Below are 5,877 nucleotides of genomic sequence, written 5' to 3'. Positions count from 1 at the left end.
GCATAGAATAGGCACAAGCTTGCCTTTATTTGTAGCAACCACATCCATACATTATTTTACTTGGCTCATGTAATGTATTCCTTATGCACAGATATTACATCTGCCACTACCCCTCCAATCTTTGTGATTGGGTAGAATGTTCAGAAGATAGGAGGAGGCTTTTCCCTCTGGTAAAATTATTCCTGCATGAGAACATATATATTTTTCAAGGCTTACAAAATGTGAGGGTTTAACAATAAAATAAATAACATCTTTCATTTCCCGAACACCAAAGGCTCTTCCCACATGGCCAGCTAACGTTCTTAGCAAGAATCATAGGGGAAAAAATGCCTCCAAATTCTCTCTCAATCCTTATAGTCTTACCACATCTTCTACTTTGTACACAAACTTAATATTGCTGAGCTGTTTGCCCAATATATTTCTGTTAAGAAAAATGTTGTGATATTTGAGAATAAGGCAACAAGATGAGTCGGTAGCTTTTGAATAAATATAACACCAAATCATTAATGGCTCTGTCCAAGAATTATTTAACTAAGTAGGGGTTTTACTTATTTTTGACTTACCATTTACTCTTTTTTAAAGCATTTTTATTGATTATGCTTTACAGTTGTCCCATTTTTCTTCCCTTTATCCCCCCTCCAAACTGCATACCCCACACTCAAGCATTCCCCGCATCTTAGTTCATGTCCATGGGTTGTACATATAAGTTCTTTGGCCTCTCCATTTCCTATACTATTCTTAACCTCCCCATGTCTATTTTATGCCTATCAATTATGCTTCTTAGTCCCTGTACCTTCCCCTCCTGTTCTCCCCCTCCTCTTCCCCACTGATAACCCTCCATGTGATCTCCATTTCTGTGATTTTGTTCCTGTTCTAGTTGTTTGCTTAGTTTTTGTTTTTGTTTTTTAGGTTCAGTTGTTGATAGTTATGAGTTTGTTGTCATTTTACTGTTCATGGTTTTTGATCTTCTATTTCTTAGATAAAGTCCCTTTAACATTTTCTATACTAAGGGTTTGGTGATGATGAACTTCTTGAACTTGACCTTATCTGGGAAGCATTTTATCTGCCCTTCCATTCTAAATGATAGCTCTGCTGGATAGAGTAATCTTGTACGTAAGTCCTTGCCTTTCATGACTTTGAATACTTCTTTCTGGCCCCTTCTTGCCTGTAAGGTTTCTTTTGAGAAATCAGCTGATAGTCTTATGGGCACTCCTTTGTAGGTAACTGTCTCCTTTTCTCTTGCTGCCTTCAAGATTCTCTCCTTATCTTTAATCTTGGGTAACTTAATGATGATGTGCTTTGGTGTGTGCTTCCTTGGGTCTAATTTCTTTGGGACTCTCTGGGCTTCCTGAACTTCCTGGAAGTCTATTTCCTCCACCAGATTGGGGAAGTTTTCCTTCAATATTTGTTCAAATAAGTTTTCAGTTTCTTACTCTTCCTCTTCTTCTCTGGCACTTCTATAATTCAGATGTTGGAGCTTTTAAAGTTGTCCCTGATTTGATTAAGGCTCTCCTCATGTTTTTGAATTCTTATTTCTTAATTCTGTTCCAGTTGGGTTTCTTCCTTTTGTCCCAAATCGTTGATTTGAATCCCAGTTTCCTTCCCTTTACTCTTGGTTCTCTGTATATTTTCCTTTATTTCACTTTGTATAGCCCTCGTTTCTTCCTTCATTTTGCAACCGAGCTCAATGAATTCTAAGTATCCTGATTACCAGTGTTTTGAACTGTGCATTTGACAGGTTGTCTATCTCCTTGTTGCTTAGCTCTTTTTCTGGACTTTTGATCTGTTCCTTCATTTGGGCCATCTTTTTTTGTCTCGGTACACCTGTTATGTTGTAAGGGGGCGGAGCCTTAGGTATTCATGGGGGCAGCAATCCTCTTTGCTGTGTTGTGGTGCTGTCTGTGGGGGAGGTGTCCGAGAGGGAACAATGCCATTCACTCACTCCACTCAAGCGCCACTTTCCAACAAAGTCTCCTGTGAGACTGGGATTTTCTCCCGCCTTTGAAACCCCACCATTTTTTTTGTTTGATTGTTTGTTTTGTTTTGTTTTTAATTGTTATTCAATTACAGTTGTATGCCTTTTCTCCCCATCCCTCCACCCCACCCCAGCCGAATTTTATAGCTAGAGGCTTGGAGTGTTTAGTTTCCTGGTCCTCCAGCCCTGCCTTACCCGCTGGGTCAGCCAACTTGCCGCAGGGCAGGTCTTCTCAGCCTGGCTGCCTGTCTCCACCCCTCCTCCCAGCCTGGATGCATGTTTCTTTAACTCCTCAGTTGTTGGAATTCCATGCAGTTTCATTTTCTGGCAGTTATGTTTCTTTATTGTTTTTAAATTGGTTGTTATCCTTCTTTTGGTTGTATGAGGAAGCAAACTGTTTCTACGTATGCGTCCTTCTTGGCTGGAACTCTCCCAAACCTGTTTGACTTACCATATGCTCTTGATGTGCTTGCTTCAGCAGCACGTATACTATTTACTCTTGATTCGGGGCTAGAGTCTGTGAAATTTGGTTTTAATATAGATTTCTCTCTAGAAGTAAAGGTAAACCCAATGGTATGCTTATGTCTGTTACTGGTAAGTATGTACACAGGTTCTTTTCCTTAAATGTGCATGTGAGGGGTGGGTAGAATTCAATAGGTTGTATTAGGCCAATGTTCCAAATGGAACAACTATAAAAAATGGATAAATGACAATAATCACATCTTTGAAGGCATCAGGGTGTTGTGGAAGCACAAAGGACTGGATAGTATTCCAGAGAGGAGAGAACCCTTTCTAATAGGCTTATGCTTGCAAACAGTTTCCTTCCCTGAGAAAACTGGCTAATTCTGGGCTTGGATTAAGGATTGGACTTGGTGCTGATAAAGAGACTAGTGTGGGTGAAAGAAAACCAGTGGATCTTTGAGTAATTTCAGAGGCTGGCATAACAGATTGGAAATTTGAGGATCCCATACAAATACTAATCAAAAGAAAGCTAGATGGAGTGGCAATATTAATATCAGAAAAGTGAACTTCAGAACAGAAATATTTCCTTGGATAAAGAGGGAATTTACATAATGACAAAAGGATCGATTCATCAGAATACACAAAAAATGCCAAATGCACATGTATCAACAGCAGATCTTCAGAATACACAAAGTAAAATCTGGTAGAATTGAGAAAATATAGACAAATCCAAAATTCTGGTTGATAATTTCAACATTTTTCTCTCTGTGATCAATAAAAGAATTGGACTAAAAAGTCCATAAGGAATTAGAAGACCTGAACAACATTGTCAACCAATTTTACTTAATTAATATTCATAAAACACCCCAACCACCACAGCAGATTAGTCATTGTTACAAGAAAATATGAAACATTCACTAAGATAGACAATATTCTGGGCCATAAAACAAACAACAACACATTTAAAAGAATTAAAGGCATACAAAATATGTTTTCTGGTCGTAACAGAATTAAAGCACATAGAAAGATTTTTGAAAAAAATCATCTATTTTGTAATTGAAAAAACTCCTCTAAATAACCAATGGGTCACAGATGATGTTGGAAAGAAAATTAGAAAATATTGGGAATTAAGTGAAAGTGAAAATATGATATATTAAAACTATTGAAGGCCATCAGGACCAAGGTGGTGGCAAGGTTCATTTTCAGTGGTTCTCCAGACCAAGCAGTTCTGCTTGGTGCCAGCAAAGGAAGGTGTGCCCTGGGCCTTTTCCTGTGGCATTTGGCTGCCAATGGCTGCTGGCATTATGATAGATTCAGCCTTAGGAGAAGGAGCACATTGGCCAGTTCATTTGCTTGAGATGCTAAGGCAGCCATGGCTAGTCATCTGATAAGTAAATTAGTTGAAGAGAAATTGAATATCCCTTGGAATAATATTCCTTTGCAAATAATTGCAAAAGGAAAGCCAGTTCTTGCAATAGTCTAATTGAAGTCTTACCTCAATTTCAACTTCAACATCTCTCCTCAAGGGGTTTGTGTTGTACTTGCTGCTGAACCTGATCTACAAGTTAGAACTGATAGAATGAAAACTAGTTTCCCATGTCATAGTTCAATTTTAGAATTCTTTCATATTCTGAAAAAAGTTTACCAACAAAGAATAAAAAGCCATCCGAAGCGTTAAGGATAAATAGACTCAGCTGGGTACATTTTATAGGAATTGGGTACTGAAAGAAAACTTCATAAAAGCCGTAAGTGTTGGACCAGGATTTGAATTGCAATGACTTTGAATTTAACATATTCCCATTAAACCTGTGGGTAGGCCACATTTAAAAAGAAACACATTTGTTTCTGGATGGAGAAGAAAAAGTGGGCATTTGAGGAAAGCAAAATAGAAGAGCACCATTTTGTTGAAGTAGCTTTTAGGAACCCAAAGGACCTAGACATCAGGATGCTTCATCTCAAGAGGATTCTAAACCATCCCAGAAGCAGTTTACTATTCTTACTTACAATGACTTAATGTCATCTGTTCCTATTGTAACAGGGGGCATCCCGCCAGATTGCTGAGTAGAGCAGAGGGATGCCCAAGGTGACATGAAAGGCTGCACTCCCTGAAGTGGGGGGGGGGGGGGGTGGTTAGGAAAACCCAAAGCAGTGGATCGAAGCCAGAGCTGGCGTGTGACTCCATACCCCCAGGTGAGAGTAAAAAACAGCACGTGACCCCTGTCCCCAGCCTCAGGATGTACGCATCCTTGATCACTGGGGCCCATGGATGGAGCCCCTTGCATGACCAGCTGCAGTGATCTGGCAGCATGCCCTGGTCCCAGCAGAGGGAAGAGGCTGTGGAGAGGCAATGGAGATGCTGGCCCCATAAGTGAAGGGGAGCCTGCAGCTGGAGAGCCTGAGACCCCTTCACAGAACAGCCTCGGGCTCTGGAGGACAGGTAAGAATGGAGCGGTGTGTCTGGACACTGACACTGTTTCTGGGGATGGCTGGCTTCTTTCTGTGTTTTGTGGAAATTGGTCTGGAACTGGGGCTACTCAGGCCCCCCAAATTAGGCAACATTTTAACAAAGGCCTTTTCCCTTCCCCACCAAGTTTGTGTTACGGTATTTTGCAGTATATAATGCATATTTTTTGCCCAAATTTTTGAGGGAAAAACAAGAATGTGCATTATACATGGGTAGTACTAATTCTGTATCTATAGAAATGTTTTTAATTCTTTTATGTGTTAAAGGTGTAACTCTAGAAAGCAATAACAATATCCATGAGAACTAGTACCCTGGAATATGATTATTGGTTTTGTTTCTAAATATAAATAAATAATTGAATTAAAAAATTAGAATGAAAGATTTTTTCCCTGACACTTTGGACCAAAAACGTGTGTGTGCATTATGCACGGGAGCACATCACACGTGACAAAATACAGTGTGTTTGTGTTTGGCAGCAGCAGGCTGAATCCCACTTTGTTGGTAGGGCTACGACCCCTGAAGATCCTTCACTTTGGGACTGTGTGCTTCACAGAAGAAATTACAGTACAAAATAGTACAAAGTCAAGATATGATAAGTGACAAAGGGAGATGAAAACTGTTTGTAATATTCTGTATATTCTCTAAAAAATAAATGCCTGGCACTATCAAATTTTATTCTGTGAAACAGTTTGAAAAAGAAAAACAGCTTTTTCTATTTAAAAAGCATACTCCCAATTCAAGATAGCTTAGCAGAATGTGGTTACGTTTTCTTCCTCCCAGCAATCACATTGAATTAACAGAAGAAATAGAAAAATGTGGTAGAATCTTAAGTGATACAGGCAGACCTCATTTTATTGCACTTTCCTTTACTATGGTTCAAGTGTGTTGCACTTCACAGGGTGTGCGTTTCACCAGCAAAAATATTATGACTAACCTTATTACAGTGGTCTAGAACTGAACCCGCAGTATTTCTGAG

General features: G+C 39.4%; 1 pseudogene; it reads left to right on the top strand.

Annotated features, from left to right (window-relative positions):
• Positions 1 to 3,809: 3,809 nt before the first annotated feature.
• LOC112311033 (L-aminoadipate-semialdehyde dehydrogenase-phosphopantetheinyl transferase pseudogene) lies at positions 3,810 to 5,501 on the top strand (annotated as a pseudogene).
• The last annotated feature ends 376 nt before the right edge of the window (positions 5,502 to 5,877 follow it).

Source organism: Desmodus rotundus, chromosome 7 (genome assembly GCF_022682495.2).
Source record: "Desmodus rotundus isolate HL8 chromosome 7, HLdesRot8A.1, whole genome shotgun sequence".
Classification (NCBI taxonomy): Eukaryota; Metazoa; Chordata; class Mammalia; order Chiroptera; family Phyllostomidae; genus Desmodus; species Desmodus rotundus.
Note: the sequence above shows the minus strand (reverse complement) of the source record. Positions and strands in the feature narration are given on the sequence as shown.